The sequence below is a fragment of the Phlebotomus papatasi genome, chromosome 1, assembly GCF_024763615.1.
Source record: "Phlebotomus papatasi isolate M1 chromosome 1, Ppap_2.1, whole genome shotgun sequence".
Taxonomy (NCBI): domain Eukaryota; kingdom Metazoa; phylum Arthropoda; class Insecta; order Diptera; family Psychodidae; genus Phlebotomus; species Phlebotomus papatasi.
In genome coordinates, this window is record NC_077222.1 from 86207371 (window position 1) to 86234790 (window position 27420).

Below are 27420 nucleotides of genomic sequence, written 5' to 3' on the forward strand. Positions count from 1 at the left end.
TGATAATTATTGATAATTTATATAATTGATAAATTGTATTTCAAAGTACCAAACTACACTCTTGAAAAAGTTTTGTCAGAAAAGTTCAATTCGTATATCACATTTCAAGGTGAGAACTTTGAGTCTTATGGGCGTCTATATACTAGAGAAATTAATGTCCATATTGAAGCCAATTCCCTACGCTTGTGTAGGAAAAACTCATCAATACACTGACTGAGAGAAATACGAAAAAGTTAAAATAACATTCCGGAAATGTTAATTATACCATGCAGTATTGATCTAAAATCGGTGTAAATATAAACCTTTTTAAGTGTATTATGGGTTAAAGTTACCCCTTTTTTATGATAATTTTACCCTTAAAAAGATTTAAAATTAACTTTAAAAAATATTGATATATAATATTTTTACACCTAAAAAATGTTAAAGTTCTGAGGAAACAAAGTTAATCGCATCCTCTTTTTTCTCAGTGTATGGACATAAATTGATCTAGTGTGTCGATGCCATTATTCGCGGCATGTTCGAAATTTACCACAGTTCCCCTACATAAATAGTTCTCATTATCTTCGTACAGACCAACTGGTAAGAGATTTTGAACTCCGGTCATAGGATCATCTTTCTTATTCTTTCAATTATTCAATTCATTATTCTTTCAAAGGATGTACTGTACAGTATCAGCCATAAGTTTCTTGACAAAGGTATGTTCGAGAAATTAGATGAAAAAAATTATAGAGAAAAACCGATTTTAAATTTTTCTTTTTGCAAATTAGTTGCTTGTAATCCATAGAAGTTATTTATGTATTTCAAAACAAATTAATTAATTTTATTTCATATAAAAAATAATTCTTTTCTAAAACTTAATCGTTTTTCATCGCCCAAAAGTTTCTTGACAAATTTGAAAATGTGGCTCAAAATGGTCAAATACGTGCAATCAATATCCTGTTACCAGTTATATTATGAAGTAATGTTATTTGAGAGACAAATTGTCGATTTGCACATTTCCAAGGTTTTCAGTGGTCAATATATGCATATAAAAGCTATGATATTATATATGATATTTTTTGTTAATTTATAATTTAGGTTAAAATGGCAAGTTGCAAAGAAATGAAAAAAAGAGAAATCATCCAAATATACTACCGGAGTGAAATAATAATTTATTTAACCCTTGCAAACTTGTGCTTTGGGTTACCGGAGTGAAACTGCATCGTCAGTTGTTTAATAATAAAATCGTCAAAATTATAGTGACAAGGCACGAGTACATCTCAAAAAAAAAACGCTATTGGCAGACCCAGGGTTTCGACTTAGAGGGTTGGTAACTGTATTGTAAGTATCTCAGATAGTGACCCCAATGATATCTGTTCCTTAATTTCAGAGTTCATTGGTTTCTGAGGATAAGTTGGCTCCAAATATTAAAAAAAATTAAGCGTAGTATTAATTAGAAATAAGTTTATTAGAAATATAATAATAATAATAATATAATATAATAATATAAAATAATATAAAAATATAATAATAATATAAGAAATATAATAAGAAATAAGAAATGATAATTATTGCTTTCTATTTAAAATAATAATTTTATGCACTAAAAAAATAGTAGATTATTCAGTGTGCTTGGTGAATGTAGTTGTTTAGTCCAAAAATGATCTCATAAATATGCAAAAAGAATGAAATCAATAAATTAATGCAAACATATCTATCTCATACACTCTATATGCATACATATGTATGTATTGTGTGTTTTGTATATTAAATCGAGAAAATTATATCATTTTCCAAACACTGTCCATTTGAATTGTAAATCAAATTATTATCGTGTTTCCATTCAAAACCGCGCAATAAAAATATATCTAGGTGCTTTAACCATTTTTTTCTGTTTTTTTTTCTATCACTATTTTAAAATGGGTTTTAGACTATGAAATGAACATGTGTTTGTGGAAAAAATATTGTTTCAATATCACGAATTTCGTTCATTCATAACAATTTATAGTTGATACAAAAATATATACAACAATACACAATAGAGCATCAATTGAATTTTATTTACCTTAAACATTTGGAATATTGGATATATAATATTTATAAAATGAATAGTTTTTTTTATGATTTATTTGCTATTTTGCCAATACAACATTCAATATAAATAAGTTTCATTCAACATTTGCATAATAAATTAACATTTGGAGAACTTATTTGATGTCACATTGAAAAGTTTTTCATTAAAATAAACTATTTATTTAGCTGGATAAAATTTAACACGATTAATTGCAGTCTTTAGTATATCGTGATTAATTAAAATCTGGCATTTAATCCCTAATGTGTCCATCCATACAGCCGCATAAAATGAAACAAAAAAATGTAATGCAAATTTTAAAACCTCACTGACCAATAAATTACAAAATTACGAATTAATATGAACAGCATAATTTTTTGCTTATAAAACCAGCTGTGGTGAATTTCCCGAAAATACAGTAATATTTACTATATCTGGCTAAAAAGTAGTTTATTCTCTTTGTTGTGGATCGATATTCAATTTAGAAGTAAGAACTGAATTTTTGTTTCTAAAACACGAATGAAGAACAATTTCCTGCTATACACAGAATCACTTTTATTCCTAACTTTATTTCCTTGTTTGCTAGAGAGAAACTAAAATGTCTGATGCAGTTCAATTTCTCTTTAGGAAACTCTCAATTTAATGGGACTTTAAATCCAAAACAGGTGGCCCTATAGGAAGTACACACTTGACATTTAATTCAAAAGCAATTTGAAATTGTGAATTTATTTACAACTTCTTATACAGTTTTTAGCTCCATTTTATTTTAAGTTTTATCTTCAATTTGTATTTTTTTCTATATTCACACTTCACATTAATAAAATAGTTTGCGTAAATAAAACTCATGTTAAAAATAAAAGAGCTATACTACTCATGACTTTATTTTTGCCCATTCTTGACAAATGATAAATGCTTGAAACTAGTACATAAAATAACCATTATTCTTATGGCTGCAATAAAAAAAAATTGTTAAATTTTCTTTAGAATGGCATAAAATGTCTCACTGATAGATTTAGTATTGCAATTTCAAATAAAATAAATGAGTTGAGCCAATTTTATTCTTCAAAAAATACACTTTATTTGACTCTTCTGATACAAGTGAGTACTCTAAAAAAATGTCTTGTTAAACGAACAAATGGATTTTGTTGAAATTTTGTCAAAGGGATGTTATTTACCAATTTGACAAAACTTTTTCTTGCATTTTACATGGAAAAACACCCTTTTGACAAACTTTTAACAAGATCCAATTGGCCGCCGATTTGACAAAACTTTTCCATATTCTGTATGGAAGAACATCCTTTTTACAAACTTGTCTTGTTAATTTGACAAAACATTTTTTTCAGAGTAGGCGAGGTTTTCAGGCTTCGCACACTCTGGCTTCGATCATTTCTTACTTTTTCCATGTTCCTTTAATCAATATGATATAATTTGATCATGAAATGAGTAACTCAAGACTAGTTATTAAAATATATTGCCTCTAGGTCAGATTCACTAAAAGAATATAAGGAAAATATGAAGTGTTCGAAGCCAGTGTTTATAAAGCCTAAAAATATTCCCTTTAGATCACAAAGTAACAAAAATTAGATTATCAGTTTGAATGATAGCGGTTTCGTACGCAAAGAAGCATTTTATTCTTAATAATTGTCTTAGAAAATTTTGAAAGTGTGTTAAAATTATGGTAGTCTGTTTATAGCGCACTTCGTTCCGTCGTTGAGACTACTAAAAATAAAGTTTCGTGCTCTTGGAGCTTAAATAGCTTCTACAAGGCTTTCAACCCAAATTTGCATTATCAAAGTCATAGTTCAACTAGCCCCAGCTTTGCATGCCATTATGAGAGAGAGTCGACCTCGAGGTAGACCTAGAACAAGGTGTCTGAATCAAATTCAGAATCTTGCCTTAGATTGCCTTAATCGACCCCTAACATCTTCTGGGTGTGGCGCAGGATCGACAAGCGTGGGCTGCTAAACTGGATATCAGGGGCTCGCGACCTCAATAGAGATAAGCGGTTGAAAATGATTATGATAGTTCTATTAGACAACTACTTTTCTTCTTGGGGCACTAATTGCTTTTCTGTGTAATCATTAATGAAAATCAGATTAATAAATAATGTATAAGTCTTCATCTTTGAAAAGAACCATTATTGGACGAATTCATTAAGGAACGTAAAAAAATCAAGCGATCCCAAAATTCCCTTGTCAGAACAATCAAAGCCTTTTTTCTGTTCTATTTATAATCTAAGAGAATTTACCAGGGATATATAAATAAATTTTGATTTAAAAATAAAGTATTCTTGCTAATTTAACAGGACTTTTCTAATACTTTTGGTAGATTCACATATCCGAACATTATACTCCAAAGCTTGTCGAAAGACTTCGAGGAATCATCACAAACCTGCAGTCGATATCTCTTAGCGCTTAACTATTAGATAAAGTGGATAAAAGATCATTGGGGCAAAATGTAACAAACCGAATATTTTTTCAGTGTCTTTTGTAAGTCAAAAATGTACTTTTTGAACTATTTTCGATAAGCTGATCTTACTATTATTAATCGTATCGAGATATTTTATTACAAGGTAATCATTTTTACAATGTCATATCCCGTATTAGAAGAATCTGCGAAGTCCATTGTAGACCGCCCAGGAGCGCCTTCCCGTAGTGTGGCGAGTGCTTCTTCCATGCTCCCGGAGTTGTTGGGCGAGGCGGTGCATTTTTATTACGTTATATCACAGTGAAAATGTCTTTTTCTAAACATTCAGATCTTTGCACCGGGCGGGACTCGAACTCACAACAGTGAATCGAGCCGGGGAATCGATCCGCCCAAGAGCCAACGGTCTTACCCGTCTTACCTATTGCGCCACTGATTCCCCGCTGATCTTACTAAGATTTACAGTATTATTGGGGCAATAAGGGTATCAAGCATGCGATATGTTATACATTTGCTCGTATAAATGAAAAAAAAGTATTGATATTTTAAAATATTTGGAAATGTACAAATATACTAAATGTGACTAAGATTATAAATTTGCTGGTGATTCTTTCAAAGAATAACTGATTTGTTCCAATTAGATCAAACTGATAATACTTTTTAAAGAATTTTTAAAACAGAAGCAGACTTAGCCTTGGGTAAGCCTTTAAAAAATGTGCAATTTCTCGTTTGCAAAGAGCTAGTTCCTCACTTCTTAGCTATAAAGTACTCTTCAAACTAGAAGTTTTGTCTTGCTTTTTCTAGATTTTTAACAATCTGTATTTATTTTTCCAACATGTGTTTTTACAATAGCTTCTCCATAACATGCGTCCGCCGCCGACTTAGCGTTGATGACCAGCCTCTAAAACCAAACGGCGGAAATGCTTCTTCTCAGGCTGTATAGTCTTTTGTCATGTTAAACGATCTTTTTCTTTACAATTAGATAAGTGGATCTCACTGGGTAATATGGGGGAGCGAGAGACTATCAGAAACAATGTGGCTAGGTTACTAGCATTTATTGTGGCCGTAGATCTATATCGCTTACTTTTAATAGCCAATCCTAAGTCAAAATTTTGCAAAAAATCTTGATTTATAAGAATTACGTGAAAACTAAATTATAAAACTAAGCCTGTCTGAAACCCATGAAAGTATCTGAATGTTAAGAAATACAAACCAGCTTACGAACAAATAGAAAATTTGGATCGTTTTAGATCTCGTCTGTGCGAAACATACCTTCATTCCCGTAATGACCCAATTTTCTTACAGTGCAACCTTGGAGTATACTTAGAACTCACAAGATAATTGCTTTAAGTTATTGTCATACAGAAGACCCATGAGAAAGTCATTCCAGTTATTAATCATTAAAATTATGATCCGATTAAATTTATCGCTCATTTATAATTCGGATCCAGAAGATACCTATCGTAACTGCACTATCACAGTACATTAAAATTTTATGACAATTTTAAAGTAATTATCTCTATAATCTTAAGCTGTCAATTATGCATATTATATAATATTATAACTATATATGAGAAACCATATTTTTTGTCATACCAAAGTCTATTTAAACTATTTTTATGGGTCAAGTTTAGATTTTTTATCACTAACAAAATTAAAGTTCAAGAGTTATTATACATCTGATATCTAGGTAAGATGTTTAAAAAACTTACCCAATGAATATAAGGACGCAGCGAATTTACTTATAGCTACCTTATTACATCATAATAGCTGTGATTCTGAAAGTATTATAAGTAAAAAAAAATACTTAATTATTTGGAACTGTAATAGGGGGAAGTGGGGCACCTTTGAAATTGGGCGTTTTTCTCCTGTTTTTAAATAAAACTGAAACTTACCATGATATAATTTAGCTTCATAAAACAAATATGAAGCTAAATTACATTACGATAAGACGTAATTTCTTTTTATAATAGGAGAATTCAAAGGTACCCTATTTCAAACGTTCCCCACTTCCCCCTACTGCCAGTAGAAAGTCTCTTTTTATATGCATTTCATTGTAACTAGTATAATAATTAACTTGCAAAAAAACGGCTGAAATTGCATTTATGATTTGTAATTGCTAAAATTGCGAAATCCGAATCTTCTGCCAACTTTTTTTTATACCCTCTCTAAACAGTTCTTCGTATGACCTCAATGAAATTTCATGTACCATCTTTTACCAATTCCATTTGCAAGCTTTTTCTTGGATGGAGTGAATTAAAAAAAATACTCTTCCTTTTCCTGTGTCCTACATATTTTCCGATTTTCTTCCCTCTCCTGTACTCTTGAGCGAATTTTATGATAAATGCATGGTTATTTGTCGGAACTACCAAACCGATTTATAAGCTCACATTATTGGTACAAACATGGAGCGGTACATGTGTTACTATCAGGCGTAACATGCCCTGATATATGCACCATTTCTCACCCAAATGGAGCCAGAGGGTGGTATACCCTTTTTTCCGTTTATTTGCGGAGTGGCAGGAAATGAAAAGGAGATCAAGGAAGGAAAACGGCAATTCAATTCACGTTTTCGATGATGAATTTGAGTGAAAAATTCGAAGGCGTTAAGGTAAAAGTAGGATATAATATTGAATCAGTATCATAGGAAAGAATTTTCTCATCTCTATATTTGACGGAGCAATAACGATTCGTGGATTTATGTGAAAATTGTCAGAGAAGAGATAAATAACATCATTGATTTGATTTACTTCCATGAAAAATACTTCAATTTCCGCTCCATGTTCTAAAAGAAAATGAAAAGTAAGAAAAAAAAGGATGTGGATCACGAGAAAAGTATGAACTCCCTCGGAAGACATAGTCTAACAACACGCTATCCACCCCCAATAGGAATCAATTAAAGTTTTTATATCAGCCTGTACTATGGAAAATCATATTTTTCTCTTGCCTTTAGTCATTTATTGGGAGTATTGTTAATAAAATATAAATTCATAGCATGAAATTTTATATAAATTGGCGTCAAAACTTTGCCTGCTATTTCTACATTCAACTGTCTTTTTTTTATCAGGATGTATACTAAAACGATTTACTCAAAATGAATCGAGGCATTATCACAAAATTATATTAAAATGGTTGTTGAAAAGTTTGTTTTATTTATTTGAAAGTACAACAAAAAGATTATTATTCACGTTTATTTATATGTAATATATTAACAATACTTGGTAATAATTTTATTTAAAAGTTAATATGTCTATAAATATTGTATTATTAAAAAATTTAATTCATTTTACAACTTGCTAATTTACTAATTAAGGGGGGAGCCTTAATTTCCAGGATAAAATTTAATTGTTTTTCACGATTTTTTTTGAGGAGGAGTAAAAGATCAAACCAGTACTTTATATAAGTACTTTTTTTCAAAATAAAGTAATTAAAAACAATATGTTAAAAAAATTTAATTTTTATAAATGTATTTCATACTTTAAAAAAATGACTTTAACATGCCGTAAAAAATATTTTGAAAAAATTCAAAGCCCATTTAAATTAAAATAAAAGAGAATTTAATTCTGAAGAGAATAAGCATTTATTCATTTCAATCGATCTATAAGCTTTTCGCTATCTTTCTCGTCAATTCGACAAAATCGTAAATATGATAACAGGAAAATGAAAGAGGAGAAAAAAGAGAAAAGAGGATGTTCCAACGAACGTTTAAAAATCTGCTAGGCGCTCCTTTGCTTTCGCCTCTGTAATTCCAACGAGCACCAAATGCTATCTGTTTTCAATTCAGCTGAAAACATAGGTTATGTATTTTCAGTTGAATTCTGCTAACCTTAAACCGACACTCGCGGGGCAGTGCCACTTCCATACATTTGGTTAGCACTTTTTGTTCGAGCACTGCTGACCGATTAACTGATCTACTTAGCAAAACTATACTGAAAACGCTACGTTTTCAGCTATCTGAGCTCGCTAAGATCTTCAAAAATACTCCGAATTAGCTTCTCAATATTTGATGGTGTATTCTCAGATAGTTTCTCTGTCGAATTAAGCAATAGGGTAAGTGTGCCAAATTCCGGCCAGCTTGCAATTTCGGTCACCTTTCCTGTTCCTCGAATTTCCATGAACTTTTGGATTTTATGTACTCTAGAGATTATACAATGCAAAAGAATAACAAAAAATGTAGCTTCGACAAACGAGATGACGTGAAAACGATATTGGAAGAATTCCGGAAGGGCAAGGAACTATGAGAATGAAGGTGGCCGAAATAGGGTACTATTATAATAAAGTGTCTATATTTTTATTCATTTTAAAATGTATTAAGAATGATTTTAGAGTACATAAAAACGGTAAATTCTTTACAAGGTTCCAAGCAACACTCTTTCAGAAGAAAGAATAAAAAAATCAATTTGCATTTAAAATATTACATTTCAAACTTGTGATTTTGACGCTTGCATGCAACTATGCCGAAATTTGGCACACTTACCCTAATAAAAAATTGATTCGTTTGATCTTATAATTCAGAGCCCCTTTTGTACTCTAAAATGGAATGCTAAAAAAATATGAATATAATCAAGTAATGGGGGCATCACACTGAAAGAATCACAACTAATGTACAGTACATTTTGTACTATCATATATCACAAAAAAATTAAATTAGATTTTACAAATTCATAATAACTTCTCGAACTCCAAGAAAGAACTTCCACAATCCAGTTTTTTCAAATTTTCACCAAGCGTGATCATCAAAACAACAAATTAACGATAACTTTGTGTTTAAAGTTGACGTATAGCATACTTTTTTGCGTGTTACCGTAAGATATGCACAAACCTTTATAAAAGATCGTCAGATCGTCGCGATCTCTGCAAATTATAGATAAATCAGCATAAGATTTGCTATGATTTGGCAGATGAGCTGTATCTTTACATAAGATCGTCGCGATCCTTCTAAGATCGGCAGATCATCATTATTTTTACAAAAAAAAAATCAATAGATCTATACTTGAGTGAAATAGTAACGTGACCAGTGGGGTTTAGATTAAGCCCCTTTAAAAAATTAATACGGTAGAGTTCCTCAAATTTGAACGGCGGTTGATTTCAATATGTAAAATTTGAGGTTATGCGAAGAAAGATTTGCGTGGAATCTGAATTATAACCATTTTCTCTGGTGTTTCCTCAATATTATCGTATTATATTAACTTCCGCAACAAATTCCATTTAATTCACAATAAATTACACTGATAATAATATTACCCTAAAGTTATTTTTCTTAATTTAGGGAAAGGGCATTTCAAATCAATTCCGTTAACTTTTTTGAAAATATTGTTCAAATTTGAGGAACTCTACTGCACTTACTAAATATTACTGTTTTTTAGTACTTTATCTTTAATATTTTGAATCATTTGAATATTATTGCACTCCTTTGTAAAACTATAATTCTGAATTCAATCTTGAGCGATGCTAAATCTTATAGTGGACGTGGTTTATATTTTACCGGACAAAACTTCCCAACTTTGAAATTTACATGTTTCCATTTAAGTTGATTAATTCCTAAAGATTGCATTTGACCATTTTACCGAAAGCTTATCTTAAATTTTTTTTTAAATATTTTAAATAGTGATATAGAACAGATTTGGTTTTGGAATTTGCTGTCATTTCGTGTGGTTTGAATAATATATACGATATTTGCCGGAAAAAGGACTCTGTGCATTTCTCCCACATTTTTGCTTCCAATTGATATTATCAAAACCCATTCCTCCGTATTGATTCCACACATATTTTCATCATAGCATTTCAAGGTGTGGATAACAACGATATGATTCGATATGGGAAATATTTCCATTGATCGGAATTGGAAGAAAGAAAATCGAACATAGAAATTACAATACGAATTCCAATATATTCTTTTGTGTGCAAAATGTATTAAATGGTATGCTCATTTTGCCACCATGCTTGGCACGTATCTCGCCCATTCCGTCCAACATTCTCCCCCATTTTCACCATCACACGGCAACAAATTCATCCCTCATGCCATATGAAAAGAGAATGGTTAAAGCGTCGAAATGCCATGTACTATCAGCAAGAGTGAAAAAAAAAAGAAAAAAAAAGAAAAACGTTGTGTAAAATTCATTCGCACTTTGATTCTTAATTCTACATCGTTGAGTTGAGACACATCCGCATTCACTTTACGTTACCATACCACCTCTTCCATATCTGACGACAACGCTATAAAATACATGATGTGTATACTTTTTCCATGGAGAACGAGCAAGAGAAATCAATCTTTCTACTCGCGTCATCATTGGCAGAAAAGGTGCATAAACTGATGCTTTTCCGTATGTGACTTTATATGTATTACGAATCACTTCTTTGAATTTCTGAGATTTTTTTTGTGGCAGCACGATTAGAAATGACACAGATATTGCAAAGAGGAATTGGGAAAACAACATTTTGAACTGCAGCTAACATGAATAAAAATAGTAGACACCGAAGTCCAGAATATATTGTAGTCTTTAAGAAAAACTCATGGGGGATCTGTGCCAAATTTCGGACATGTTGCATATATGCACCAAAGTCCTATCTTTAAAATATAACATTTTACTGCTTGAACTCCACAGAAAGTGCAGTATATTATAATCCCCTGGTCTTCGTCACGCTGTTTGTCCGTTTATCCAAGCCTAACGGTTAGAGATAGTGAATTGGAACCTTCGGGGAACTCCCTATAAGTCGATCTCCGCATCCGATTTCAATTGTTTTTTTAACCGGTAATGAGCTGATTATAAGAAAATAAATACGTTTTATATTTATCCAAAAATCAATTATATTGCTGTTATTGGATGATCTTTTTAGCGATTTATGAATCAGTTGAAATCGGTTGTGAGCCGCAAACAGTAAATGATACGAAAGCACTATTGAAGTATACCGTCTATAAACCACAAATTCAAGCATTTTGTAAAATATGGGAAGCTTTACCATTCCTTTTAAAACAAATTGAAATTTTTCATTACATATTTTTCAAAAAGCTCAAATCTTAAAAAGTATAATTGATCTTCATTCTTAATAAATAGGGGAAAGCGCGCTATCTTCGAACGACTCAAGTTTCGAACAGCTCATTTATTCAATACGTTTTTAATGAATTTGACTCACTATAATATTATGTTCCAATAGCTAGTCCAATGTCTTAAATTTTCCGAAAAGAACATAGATCAAATCCATTAAGAACATAAAAAAAAATGAGTTGTCCGAAGCTTAAGTCATCCGAAAGTAGCGCTCTTTCCAATAATACAATCTTAATTTAAATGAAACTTGCTTGAATTTCTTATTTTCAGTAATAAGAAGTAAATTTAATTTGTTAGACGTTCCATGATAGTGGTATCTATAATGACTTTCAAGATGGTTCAGAAAATTTTTCCTTAAGTTTTGAAAGCACGTAAGGACAGTTTCATGCAGCCTCTTTTAGAATGTACTTTTAAATGATAATAAAAAGTTAGTCCAAATGACTACTTAATACCAAATTATTAAAAGTTTAAAGAAAATTTCAAATTTGCTTTTTTTAAGGGAGTGATTTTTTAAAAAAATTGATGTATAAAATTTTATTATGGTTATTGATATAATAAAACTCTTTTCTCTTGAAACATGGACCATAAAAACTTTGCATTCAATTCTTTTTACGAATCAATGATCCCATAAGCGTCTTGAGTCTCTTGACAATTCGAGTTCTTTTCTTCCTGTTTTCTCCTCCGCAAACTCTTATACCGAGCCATCGGTTTTTGTACCCGCCGTGTGACTGTCAAGGGAAATCCCTGGAAATCCGTCATCATCAATTGAGGAGAGCATTCCATGTTGAAATTGTCATGCGATGTCGCATGCCAAATTCACCCTTTTAATCTCTTCTCTGAGCACATCTTGCTCTGCAGCCAATACTCCATTCTGTCAATTTATTTATTCGATGTTTATTCAAATTTGTGCTATATGAGTGGTCCCAGGGAGTCACAAGGGGGTGCCATACTTTGCTAAACATTATTCATGAATTCATGGATGGAAATGCAGAAGGTGTACCTGTCACATAAACTCTATTCCCAATGATTTTGCTATCTAAATATTTAAATTTTGCATTCTTTTGTCCAGTGTCACATTCGAAAATGTCATTTTCCATTTTTCAAATTGCAACTCAAAAGTTTATCCAAGAAAAATGCAGTGAAATCATAAATTAAATTCGAAAATTGTACGATTTTACAGGGCATTAAATATTACTACACTCCCGTCTTGAATTTATCATTAAATTTCTGCAGTATACAGTTGAGAAAAGGGTGTTCACAAATGCTGTGTAATGGTATCTTAAGCACTGCAAATTGGTCAAGATTGAAGTCATAAAGTTTTTATTTTAGTTAGCGCAAAAATGTAACATTTCCTGTATTAGATATAAAAATATTGTCACAATGTTGCGTCAATGGAATATTAAATTTAATGAAAATGGTAATGTTAAGTCGATATTTTTTGTTTGGTTAGAACCCTACCTAATTCACTATATACACACTATATACAACTCCTTCCAAGAAATCGTTATTTAGAAAAAAAGTGAAAAGTTAATTAGCGCTGTTGTCTTTCGAAAATGTATGACTTTCGAAAATATAAAATTTTGGAACAATAAATTAATATCGGATATGTGCTGTAGCCAATACTCAGAACAACTAGCCGGATTTAGTCAGCCTCAAAATATTTAATTAAAAAACGTTTGAAAAAAATTTGCTACCTGAAGCTGCCCCATCTTACCGTAAGGCCCAAATAGACTCAGATTGATCTTAAAAAATATTTAGCCTGTAAAATTTAGCAGTAAACGATTACGTAAAAGAAAATTATGTAAGGGACCTCTAAATCGGTGATCTTAAACTCTCAGTGTATGACACTTTAGGATACATCTTTACTGCCAAAGTTTACTTGCTAAATATTCTCGAGGATCAGCCTGAGTCTACTTGGGCCCTTACAGTTTTACAGATATACAGATTTTAAGTAGATTTTGAAGTAATTTATGATTTGACTTAAATCGATTGGAATCATTAAAAAATGAAAACAATGAGTGCCGACCAAGGAGACTTACGGTAATATCCTGGCAATGGAATGGCAAATTTCGTTCAAATCGCACGAGAGCTTTTTTTTAAAAGTGATTCTGTAACCGTGACATTGCCATTCGACATTGTCAGATTTTACATTATTCGAGACTTCTGGCAATTCAAATGACAATGAATCTTATAAACAAACCAACCAAGACGGACTGTATTTGTATAAATATAACTAATTAAAGAGATTTCGTTAAAAAATCAATGAATTGCATTTTCGAACTCACGTGTCTGACAATGCCAGGTAAATTACAGAACTCCTCTATAGACAAATGTTGTTCTGTGTTTGGTGTGATTCGAAGGGAATCATCTCACTGAGAAAAAAAGAGGGTGCGATTAACTGTTTTTCCTCGAACCTTTAGCACTTTTTAGGTGAAAAATATATCAACATTTTTTAGTGTTAATTTTACAACTTTTTAAGGATAAAATTAACAAGAAAAAAGGTAACTTTAACCCCCAAATTGGCTTTTATTTTGTATTTGTAATTTTTGCTAATTCATTCTACAATGACAGAAAACAGCTGATAAACTCAAAAGTTTTTTCGGCACGCTAGAAACATATGAGAATCATAGGAAACGTCATGCCCCTGGATTTAGTTGATAATTTTTTTTATTATTTAAAAAATAGGGAAAAAATCAAAAAAAAGGCGTAGAATACCAAATTGGCGTAAAATGCTACCTTTTTTATTCAGAGATGGCACTAAAATGAACATTTGAATGGCTTATTTTACATAACACTGAGAGAAATCGTCAATATAACATTCCGGAAATGTTAATTTTATCTTGCATTATTGATCAGAAATCGGTGTAAATATTACCCTTTTTAGGTGTATTAGGGGTTAAACTTACCCTTTTCTTGTTAATTTTACACTTAAAAAGGTGTAAAATTAACATTAAAAAATGTTGATATATTTTAACACCTAAAAAGTATTAAAGGTACGAGGAAAAAAAGTTAATCGCACCCCCTTTTTTTCTCAGTGTACTATGAGTTGTTCCTATCATATGCAACTTTTGCAACGTTGTTTTCTGAGTTCAAATATATGAAATTCAAAAATTTGAAGGAATTCATTTAGGAAAAACCGTGAGATTTAGCCGATTAAATGGGAGCTGTCAGAACAACGCCAGGCCAAACACATCTTTGGCGATCGACCAGAGCTTTAACCCTTTAAGGACGATTGGAACACCGGTGTCTCATAAAGAATATAATTTTTCCCGACTACCTAAAGTTATTTTTTCCTTATGTTTCTACGTAATTGCAAAGTAGAAGGTTGAACGAATCTACGATATTTTTTGCAAGTCTCCTCCTATTTGCTATATGATAAATATTTAAGCTATAAAATTACGAAATTTTAAATTCTCATATTGAAAATTAATTTTAATTATTTTTTATACTTCCAGTTTTTTTAAGCAAAATCGTTTTGGAAAAGGAAACTATAATATTCAAACATAAAATTTCTCATTAGAGTGAAAATTATCAATTATTGATATCGTCAGAAAAATTACTTGAATTTTTGGGCTACTTTTGTCCCTATCGTTCATACAGACAAAAAATACACCAAATCAGACTCTATTTGCTTTTCTAAGTTTAGATGTAAGACGTTTTACAAGTTCTGTTTATCGGTTTCACTTTTATTGCTGATTTTCGGTCAGCGAAAACTGTCTCGTAGTTAAAGGGTTAAGAGCATTATTTGGATCTTTAATTTCATCTGCAGTATATTCCTGACATTGCTTAGGATTACTATCCCTTTTCGGATAAAAAATAATGTAAAAAGCTCTTATCCCAGGTTTTGTTTTGAAAATTTCCTGAAATCGACATAAGACGAATAACGAAGTTACTTTTAAATTATGACAACCTTAAGTTTATTCAACAAAAGCGTAGAAAATGGGTTTTTTAGCCACACCAAACCTTTTAAGTCAATATGGATTTAGATTATTAGAGAATAATTCAGTTTGCATTTAAATTGATGTCATTCAGTTTTTTTTTCTTCAAAATCAAACCACAATTGAATTCGTTTGTAAGCATCGTTTACCGTCTTCGCATCATGGACCATAAGAAGTCATGAATGACGAAGTATAAAGTTGAAGAGACGAGTATGTTTACCCACTAGAACATACTTATGTAGTGTCTCAAAATTGCATTACGATTCTTTGTCACTTGGTGAATCCCTTTTCTTTCTCTGGCTCACACCCTCATGGCAACCCACCCTCTGGCAAAACACCGTCGGTAAAAGCAACACTGCAGTGTGCACCGGAAAACATCAAAAGGAAACTTACCCTGTAGAGAAGAAAATTGGCCGGAAAATTTATGGATGAAAATGCAATTGTCGCGCGACACAAGCTAACCAAAGCGAAAGTTTATAATGGTTTTGTGCTGTATAAGTAACATCCAATTCCTGCAACAGAGTATAAATTTGTCGGTATAAGGGAACAGGTTACACCGTGAGAATTTTTGGGGGGATGAAAAAGATGTTGGGGATGGAGCTCCAGAAAGCATAAGGAGGTTGCGAATTAAGGGACACAGGCATAATAGCCAAAAAGGAAAAGCTGTGGAAAAAAGACCCCCAAAAGATGCTCAATGCCAAAGATATGTTTTGCGCATTGCTGCTGTAATTAATTCTCTAGTAACATAGGAACATAATTAGAGCGCGAATCTTCTTATATTACACATCTTAACTAGACACTTCTCACACCCCAGTAAACCAAAATTACGCCAAGTGTTAAGGTTGGAGCACATGAAAAAGAAGTGATATGATCTCATTCGTATAAGAACCATTCTTTTCTCTCTTCTTTAATGCATTCACATGCAAAATTGTATCATATGGCTGTTTGGATGTTTTGTTACGCAGCTCATGTAAATGATATTGTGCAGACCAAATCCAATGTTCATGAAATCACAGAAAAGTCAATAGTGGAAAATCTCTGGGAATGTTGCGAGCGTGTAAACATAAACATTTTGGCGTAGAATGACGTAGAGGATACAAAATTGTTAACTCTGCCACCTCATTCCCGCTATCCTCGCCCGTTTTGCCAATCTCATTCGCTATTTCGTTAATTAAAAGGTCGATATGTTGTGTACATACGTTCCAACCAAATACCATCCCAAAATAGTTGCATTTCCCGATATTGAACTTTCATTCATCTCGATCCATTGTGTGTATGTCACTAGTGAACATTTAATTTTCAACAAATGATTATTGCAAATTAATTAAAATACTATTAACTCTTAGGGGAGTATTTCAATTGGGACGAAATATGAGTGGAAACAATTACTAATTGTTAACTTGATAAAACGTTTGCGTTCAATTAACCATTTGGTAAAATCTATACAATAAATAAAATTAATCATAAATTATATCCCTTTAAATCACTTTCCATGACATATCAAACGAAAACATACTTTTCTCTTTCAAAAGAGGTGAGCAAGTGGAAAATACTTTGCTAAATACTCGAAAACATCACGTCCACGCTTCGTTCAGAAAATTAAATTCAGTTTAATGTAGGGGAAGGCTTTCTGGATTCACACACATTGTGGCTTCGAACATTTCATAATTTTTTTAAATCAATTTTGAATTAATTACTGATCAATTCATTCTTTCCCTAATAAATGCACTATTTTAACTGATCGAACTCCACGAGAGAGTGGTTTCCACAATCCATTTTTTTTTTCAATTTCTCACCATCCTGACTGCCAAACGGGAAGAAATATTGACTTGCGGTTTTCGGTGACCCCCCATAAGTCAGCATTCTCTAGCGAACTAATCTACCCAAATCACCCCCACCCCTTTCATCGTATTCGATTTCGTTCATTTTTGGATATGTTTTCCAGGTAGTTCAGCTGAACATGTCGACGTTGACACCTATCGCCAGAAAAATCACCATCTTGCATTATTCAAAGTTAAAGTTCAACCACCCTGAGGGGCTTAATTTTAAACGGATTTGGTTAACATTAAACCTAACGACCGTTTTTGGTCGTTTTTCCTAGCGCGCTCGGTCAAATGACAGACCCCAGTAGAGTAGAATACTCAACACATTTTTTTGGAAAAAGGAAAAAAATAAAATTTAAACACTGAAAAATATGAAGAAGCATTTCTGCCGTTTGGCTTTGGAGGCTGGTCATCAACGCTAAGACGGCGGCGGACGAAAGAAGATTAATGCCTTATTGCTTTATGGATTTTGTATCAATTATAATGTAATAAAAATATTACATTATTATTATTATTATATATTACATGCATATTTAAAGAAATTCATAAAGCTTTATAGCGACATTGTACCGTTTAAATAAGATGTTAATTAATTTAATAAGTGTTAATAGTGATCGGTTTAAAAACTTCGTAGTTTTTAAACCGGTTAATTTGACCGGGTATTAATAGGTTTAGTATTAAATTTGGATTTTTGTAAAGATCTTGAAATTCTGAACCCGACTGAATTAGTCACAACTGGTGATGGATCGGCAAAGTAACGGTATTAGGCTATTTAAAAAAAAACTTTTTTCGTGTTTTTTTCTGTATTCTGGCCCGCCTAAAATTCAAACAGTAAGATAAATCAACTTACGGTCTTCGATGACTCTCCTAAAATGACACTATATCGAGACTAGTCCTTTTATTTCCCCCGTCCCCCTTCATTTGTTTGTTAACCTGCTGAAATCTGTCAAGAATAAAGTTTTTCTAAATTTTTTCAATAATTTTCGGATATATTTTGTTGTTAGTCCAGTTGAACATTTCGTCCTTAGACACTTTTCACCGGTTAAATCGCTATCCTAAATTATTTAAAGGTAAAGGGCCTCTATTGACTCGATTTGGTCAAATAATTAAGTAAAATATTTATAATTTTTTAAAATACCCTCTTCTTAAACCATTTTCAATATCGAAATGATTTTAACATGTCGAAATGGATCCCGGTCATAATCCCGAATGCCAAAATTCCGAAAGCCTCCACATAATTTCATCCCTTTCAAGATTTTGAAAATTTGGGATTTTGGCTTTCGGGATTTTGTCCTTTTCGGGATTTTGGCGTTCGGGATTTTGGCTTTCGAGGATTTTGGCTTTCGGGATTTCGGCTGCCACCGGTCGAAATAAGTAATAAATAAATAAATAAATTTTTGTCAGAAAATGTTTCCGCAAACCAAAAAAAAAGTGATGCGTTATCATAACACGTCAAATATTTTTAATTTTGAGATGATTCGAAATCGTTTTGTGACAAAAGGGGAAGTTTTTTTTTCAAAGAAACCATAAGTCAAGACAGACTACAAGTAGGGGAATGTAGGCATGATTCGCACAGAGTGAACCTTCAAACGATGCGAATTTTTTCTTTGTTTGCGAAGACCTGACTTACCAATTCTCATCTCTTCTCATGAACTTAATAATTATCTATCTTATGGCTAAGAAATGACGAACTAGCTCTTTGCAAGCAAAGAGAAAATTCGCGTTGTTTGAAGGTTCACTCTGTGCGAACCATGCCAACATTCCCCTAATGCTGCCACCTTAATGCGTATATTTTTGAAAATATTTTTCCATATTACTTTCTTGATTTTCTTAAAACAACGTTTGTATACTTTTATCTACAATAGACTCTCGCTTATCCGTTAGAGTGGGACTAAAATGTCACACGGATTTTGAGATTGTTACACATCAAATTGTGTAAAATTCAACGATTTTTTGTTTTAATTGGAAATTTGTAATGAATCCTGACCTGACTGAATCGACATTTTCTCTAAACATGCGTACTGTCCAAAAACGTCACAGTGAGAAATAATTACAGTAAATAGAGCAAATTTGCTTAAAAAAACACAATGGGGACAATATGTCAAGAAAATTTTTAAAATTTAACTGTCTCACAGATTTTTTTAATGAATTTTATAACCCATATTTTTTTATTAAAAAAAACAAAAGAAATATAAAAATTCTCAGCTTGCCACATTCTGCCCTAGGTTCCTCTACTTAATTATAATTATTTGTATTTTTCCATCGTTTTAACAATTACGTCCTATTGAAATGACGATGTCAATAACAGTTTAAATGAAAATCCATCTCTTCAACAATATATAATTATAGTGATTTGTCCTTTTTATTATGTCACATGCATTCGATATGCCGCTCACCGACAAAGTATGTTGATTGTGAAAGGCCAAAAAATATAAAAGGATTTTTGTAATTACACACGCGCGCGATTGGTGGCATATTTTGAATTCTTCCTCACAATGCTATCATCAAATAATGTTTTTAATACGAGGATGAACTGGTATAATCGGTTTTTGCAATCTCCAAATTCAAATCTCAAATTTACACTTGATGCACAAATAGAAGTGTGTTAAAAGCAAAAATCCAATCAAATTTTTATTTGCAGTTGAAAGGTATACAAAATGCATTTCCAAAGGCTAAATTTATAATATCAGAAATCAGATTTATTTGAAAAAAAAAAAAAATGAATTGTCGAATCGGGTTTCATTAATATGAAACTCCGCATCAGGTTGCGTTCAAAAGTGATTTGATGGAAAGGATAAATCAGATATTAGTATGGAAATATTATCGATATTTAAAATGAATATAAATATTTTTTTTATTAAAATTCCGCTATCAAAGACTCTGAACAGAATTAAGTTTGAGCTTTAATTTGGAGATGGATCATAATATACTCCTGAGGTAATGCAATGACTAAAATTAACTTTAAAAGTTCTAAATATACAAATATCTCAACAGCCTATGGCCTTTACAATATGGCAGTCCACTGTAGAAAGCTTTATTTTATTAAAAATAGTTAATAATATCAATTTCCACTCACTTTATTCACTATCACACAAAGTTACGAATACGACGAATTCATTTTACAAATTAAAAAAAAATCAATATAAACGAAAATAATATTTGTGTATAAAATAATTTCTGGAATAATGTAAAAAGTAAACAATTCAATCAGAGCTTTTATTGTTACGGGCGTACCTAACATTTATTTATCATTCTTCTATTTTTGTATTGTGCAAAGAAGTAGTATACCCAGTATACCTTATTGCGTTTAGCGTTTAAGGAAACTCTGCCCACATTTTACACTGCTGTAAAAAATAAGAGCTGTGTAAAGTTGATATTTATTTCATTTTAAATATTTATGATAAGGTTATTACATAGAATTCTGTGGTTATTACTATAACATATTTTAAATAACCTACCGCAACATTACAGTCTTCGGATCATACCAACAAGGTAAGGTACACAGATGAAAAATAGACTATAACCTATGTAAAACTTTAAAAATATACTACAATATTTAAATTTGTAATTCACCTTAATATTTTCAATATTCTTCCGAGGTATGCGGAATAAAGTGAAAAGAAAGTGATTTACAATCACTTTAAAAGAGTACCTACGCCCATTCACTTATTTTAAGACAACGTTTACTTTTTATATGTTGTTCTTGTTCTAAAGCGTAGAATTATTTTCATTATTTTTATCAATCGTTTTGAAATATTGTTGAAAGTTTTGGACAAAGGAAATATGTTGTTATGTCACGCCCAGTTGTAAATTACACCCCCTTGGATGATCACGCCTACTTATTGTATCTTTTGTTCTAACCCGAAGCCCGTCATATTTATCAACGTGATACAACACCAACTTGAAAACCAAACCCAGTTTTGCATCTGTTCACCAGTTTAATTTATTATCCTGATCTTTTGATTGAAATATTGATTCAAATCGTATACGTATTATAAGAGACGTGATCTTGGGCGTGACCTATTTATTAATATAGAAACTTTTCTACAGATTGCATTGGGACAAAAAGATAGTATCTCCACAATTAATTATAAAATCAACAACAAATAATAAAATTATTTTGGATGTGGCTCTTCAACCAAAGAATTTATAGGTGGAGCATACTACTACTTATCTGCAACGTACAAAAAAAATATTAAAAACTTTTATTGAATTAAAATTTAGCCGTATTAGCCTTTAAGAACGATTGGATCACCGGTCGGTATTCCAAAAATGAAATTTTCTCTAAAATTATAAATATATTCTTTTTGAAATATATTCTTAGAAATCGTGTATTTCATGCCGTTCCGCATCCCCAACAAGATCAAAAGCTCTGGACAAAACCAAAACTTTCGATCAATGGAGCTGTCATAAATTCTATTACCCCGTGATTATTACTGCCCGGATTCCTCTATGCAACTTTTCATGGTGCATTAGAGCTCTTTTGTGCATTTTTCTTTTCAGCTACAAAAGTGTGCTTATTCCTAGGACCCCTGTACCAGTTCGATTAAATCACAAGTTAAAATGTAAGTATTTTTAATACTGTTTGCCCTCTGAACCTATTTTTGTAAAAATATTCCTGCTAAAAAGCGAATTTGTTATGAAAATCTTCCCGTTGTTCATATCTTCAAAACTTGAAAATCTTGAAAATAATATGCATGCAATAATAAGTGCTTCATGAGGACCTGAGCATCATATGCGAGCGTTTAACCCTTTAAAGACAATTGGAACACCGGTGTCCCTTAAAAAAAAATAATTTTTCCTGACTACGTAAAGTTATTTTTTTCTCTTATCTGTACAAAATTGTAAAGTAGAAGGTTGACGGAATCTAGAATATTTTTTGTAAGTGTCTAGCTATTTGTTATGTAATAAATATTTAAGCACAAAAATGCCGAATTTTTAAATTCTCAAATTCATAATTGATTTTATTTATTTTTTATACTTCCAATTTTTTTTAAGCAGAACTCTTTTGGGAATAAAAACTAAAATACTCATACGTAATATTTTTTATTAACGCGGAAAATATTATTCATTGGTATTGTCAGAAAAATTACTTAAATTTTTGGGCTATTTGTGTCCCTGTCGTTCATAGAGGCAAAAAATACACCAAATCAAACTCTTTTGGACTTTCCAAGGTTAGATGTAAGACTTATCATTGATTATGTTTCTCAGTTTAACTTTTATAGTTGATTTTCAGTTCGTAAAAAGTGTCTCGTCGTTAAAGGGTTAACATTAGAAGGAATCCCGAGTTCAGAGAAAAGAGACGGCAAAACATCTCAGCTTTGCAGAGTGCTCAAACTCATGAGAAACAACTATCCATGTATTATCTTTTAGCATGCTTTTTGGGTAGATACTGCACCATTACCAAATAAATTGATTGATAAATTAAAAACCATTCTAAAATAAGAAATTGCTTAGAATTTAATTTAATTTTAGAATATTTTAGCATGAGTAACAAGCATACGAGCAAATAAAAAGTAAATCCGAGAGAGGCAAATCATTTACGGGTATTATACCGACTCATGACCGATTAGTTCCTATGCAGTCCGGTTGAAAATTCCAAGATCTTTCTTTTTTGAAAGATTTGGATTTTTTTTATCCAAACTTAAGCAAATCGGTTGTAAAATAGGCCCTCCAAAGTTGTTAAAATTTGATCTTTGAATATTCTATATCAAAATTGTAAAGAAAAACCGACGTAAACTAATTTTATCATTGGCGGTTCGGAAATCCTCGGAAGTAGAAAATCACTCAGGAATAATGCATCAATTTTTCTAGAGTCTTCGGCTCAGTCTCCAAGCCTTCACCAGTGGTCAAGTCTTTAAGTTCTTCTCTGAGTTTCGTTTAACTTTGTCAGACTTATTTGGATCGGGCATATGTAGAGAATGGTGACACTTCCTTACTAATTTAAAAATTTTCACTAATCTGGACAATAACAAATTTTATATTTCATTTCTCTGAAATTGGGAGTGAAAACTGTTAAATTAGTAAGGAAGTGCCACCATTCTCTTTATATGCCCGGTCCAAATAAGTTTGACCAAGTCGAATGAAACTCAGAGAAAAATTTAAAGACTTGACCACTGATGAAGGCTTGGAGACTGAACCGAAAGCTCTGGAAAAAGTTGATGCATTTTTCCTGAGATATTTTCCACTTTCGACAATTTCCGGACCCCATTGATAAAGATATCAAAATTATTTTCGAACATACGTGTCCAAGGACGAAATATTCGCCTTGAATACCTCTAAAACATATTCGAAAATGAAAGAAATCGTAGGAGCCGTTTTCTAAACCAAAAAGGGGAAAAAGTCTGTCCTAGATAATGTTGACTTATAGAGGGTTCGTCGAAGACCGGAAGTCGACATCTCTTACCATTTGGCCTCTGGCCGCGTCACAAGTTGAAAAAAAGTGGGTGATATAACTGCTCTCTCCTTGAGTTCGAGCAGTAAAACATTGAAAACGAAATATAAAAAATTCAGAAATATCAAAACTGGCAATAAATAATAATATCCAAATTAAATCAAAATTTATCTTATTAATATTGCCTGAATAAAAAATTCTTCAATTTTTCAGTTTCGCACAAGGATTCACCAACCCCAAACTCAACAATTTTAAATTGATACCAGTTTATTTATTTCTAGTTCATGTATTATGAGCAGTGCATAATAACTTATCTTTGTAAATATGTTTTTAAAATTTCACATGAGAATGAGCGAGATGACTAGATCTAGATCTCACTCACTCTCATTGCAATGTCAAAAACATGTTTACTAAACAAAAGTTATTGTGCGTTGGGCATTACTCTTGGGTACAGTTAATACACCAAGACTAATCAGGCTACTGGTAAATAACTTAGTTTTCCGGGAAAAATAAAAATCGTGTCACTGCATTTTGTACTGCCACCGAATATCTGGGGTAAATAGAAACACTCCCTAGGGCAGATTTGCTCTGAATATCCCTTTTTCGCCCATCAAAAATGCTTTTCATTGTTTTTTTCATTATTTTTATATAAAAAAAATTAATGTACTATCAAGTTTTTTATGGAAGTTTTATGTTAATGTAGCCTTTGATGAAGGACTGTACAATATATCTCAGATTTAATACCACTGGTATAAAGAAATGATTAATAAAAGAATGCATTTAAAATGAAAAGATTAATTAAATTTGTCTCACCTTACCTTATAACTACAAAAGAAGCGACAGTACAATGGTCTTTGGGTGCGATTCCGGTAGATGCCCTTTGGTGATTCTTAACTCAAACAGTAGATGCTTCTTCTTCGTGTCCCATCACAGAAGCACTATATCTTTCTTGCCAAGAACAAAGTATCGGTTGAAGAAGTAATATAAGAAATGGATAAGTTTACTCTCTTTCCTGTCTTTGACTTTTTTTTGCCCCTCTTCACAACACTTTTCCTAGTTCTTTCACAAAATTGTGTGTACTCTTGTTCCCTATTGCACCGATATATGATCTCTTATAGATTCACTTGTGTTCACTTCTGACATAAAATGTTCAACATTCACATTTAATTTTACAACACTGAAAAATACTTTTACTTTGAGTACAATTGAAGTTTCTTTTTTTGATAAAATAGAAATATCGTTCAACACATTCTCTTATTCTAATATCAGTTTTCTTTGAGTGAGAATCTTTTGAGGTTTGAGGAAATAGATACAATTTCTTGCATTTACCACTGTCACAATATACGAGTTATCTAAGGTCTCTTGGGGTAGGGAGTGAATGCTTATGGGGGTTGTATACAGTGGGGTGTGAAAAGTTCCTTTGGCTGCACATAAAATGTGAAACTTTCAAGAACACCCTCGTAGGCGCTTTCTAATTAATTTTATTTACACCACTGGGTTATTATTTCCATTAGTTTTGAGAGCACGTAAATCTACCACTGAGTGAGTGTCTTGTTGAGTAGATGCATTAAAATACTCTGGATTAATTTTGTCGGAAAATGTTTCACATTCCATATACCTCAAGTATATAGGGGCTGGCGAAGATTTCTGAGATTCGTTCTAATTTAATGCAACTTCAAGAGGGTGGAAAAATTTTGGTATCCATTCGAAATATTTTGAGTATTATAAATTAATCAATAGGTATACTATTACCATAGGGGTTCTCGTGGGTCAGAGGGTTGACCTGATGGTTCGAGGGAGACTCCTCCACAGTGTACACTCAAAACTGACACTATGGTATGAAAAATGCAGAAGAACGAAACATTTACCCGGGATGTTTCAATGAGGAATATTCATTTGGATAAATTTTAAATACGTCCTCCTGTTGTATATGATGTTCGTTTGCCTGAGTCTAGGTTGTCTGTTTTTGAAAATAAACTGCCAACAGACTTAATTGCATTTGCATAAATAATAAATTTTGCAACCAGAGAGCGCGTTGCTGATAAGGAGAGACGGGGGATGATGGAGATGAATCAATTCAGATTTCCATATTTTCACAAATTGCTATGCACAGTTCCAATCAAATATGAAAATGGCTCACAAGTTAAATTTCGGCAGCAATGTTTACCACTGTTTATAGTCACAATTGCCCCCAAGACATGCACTCAAATACTTTTGGTAAAGTCACGGTTTATGTTAGAGAGTATGTCACTCTGGTGATGGTCGAAGGACCAACTAACGAGAAGAATAGCGTCTGCTGTATGTCGTGTCCACTGAATGACTGCACACCGGACAGACACTTGTCTCGGACTGACTGGAGAAAGCCAACAGACACGGTGCCTACCCTTAGTTGAGACTGAACTCTAAAGAGAAATCCATGGTACTCTGGAGGCTCACAGAATGAAAATTTCAACGAGACGAAGTCTCACCGATAGACCTTAACACAGTGAATTGTGTGTAGGTTGGTGGTTGTACATGATTTTTCCAATGAACGGAGGGTTTACATTTGGTATTGGTGAGAGGATTTTCATGTGCTCAATGTGCTCTCTCTCATTCTCAATTTTACATGGAAAATTGGGGGTGATAGCAAGACACCGCCAAAATACCCATTTGAGCGCATGTGCCGGCAATCAACCCCTCTGCAATGTTGAAACCACTGCCCGTGTCTATATGTCTGGTTGAAGGGTGAGTTTGAGCTCTCAACACAACCCGAAATGACTACACAGGGGCATCTTCCCTATGTACAGAACTGCTAATATACAGGGATGTCTTCTTCACTTTAACTTTTTACACTTGGAGTGTCTCTAAAGAATTTATTGCAAATTGTAACTTTGCCATTTTTTGGCAACACCTTTCCATCTAATATTTTCTACCAAATATATATATATATATACCTTTAACCCTCTTTGCTTGTTTCTGTTTCACTTCTTCAAAAACAATCAACATTACCAATTTCCTACCCCCGAAAACCCCACTCACCCTTACTATATTCCGGAATAGAATTAACTGACACAAACTATGGATCTTGGATAAATCTTCTCTTGTGACTTGTGACACAATTTTCGATAGAGGTACTGGATAATTAAATCCAATTCCCCCTACCTTATATACCTTTTTGGGTTTCCAACCAATATACGAAAAGTCACAAGGATGTGGGGATATTAAGTGGCGAAAAGACACCCCCTTCAGGTCCTCTGTCTCCTTGTTGGCCAGACAAGGGCACTTGTATATCCACATCAAATCCTAACTAACCACCCTTCGTAGCCATGTCTCCCATTGATGTGTGACTTAGGTGGAAAATTCAGTATATAGGGGAGACGCCGAGGGGTCAATAGTCTCGGGCAATTAATAACAATTACACCTTAGCATGCAATCTTCTAGATGAAAACCCAGGGAAATACCCGTAGACTTTCGAGGGTCTACTTTTATCGAAAATTTCTTCTTATTGCCTACAATTTTCCTTCACCTTCCGGAGGGTTTTCTTGTTTATTTGGTGCCCTCCCGCTACTAGAAGACGTACCTATTAATTAATCAAATTGTACCAAGAGAATATCAGATTCAGACACTCTATTCCAACGGACAAGTATATTTGTATACCTACTCATATAATAAGTTCGAAGAATAATGAAATCAGACAGTCACGGTAAAATATAATCTATAATATTTAATATCTCTATTCTTCTATTTTGGGACTAAATTGATA

The 27420-nt window shown here is 32.3% G+C and overlaps 1 protein-coding gene across 2 annotated transcripts in view; it reads right to left on the reverse strand.

The window, feature by feature from the left end:
- Positions 1-26076, reverse strand: part of LOC129797908 (uncharacterized) — a 269671-nt gene extending 243595 nt beyond the window's left edge. For both annotated transcript variants that reach the window (XM_055840784.1, XM_055840785.1), the window contains exon 1: positions 24497-26076. The gene's annotated coding sequence lies outside the window, so the exon portion shown is untranslated. The remainder of the gene's footprint in view (positions 1-24496) is intronic.
- Positions 26077-27420: the final 1344 nt, after the last annotated feature.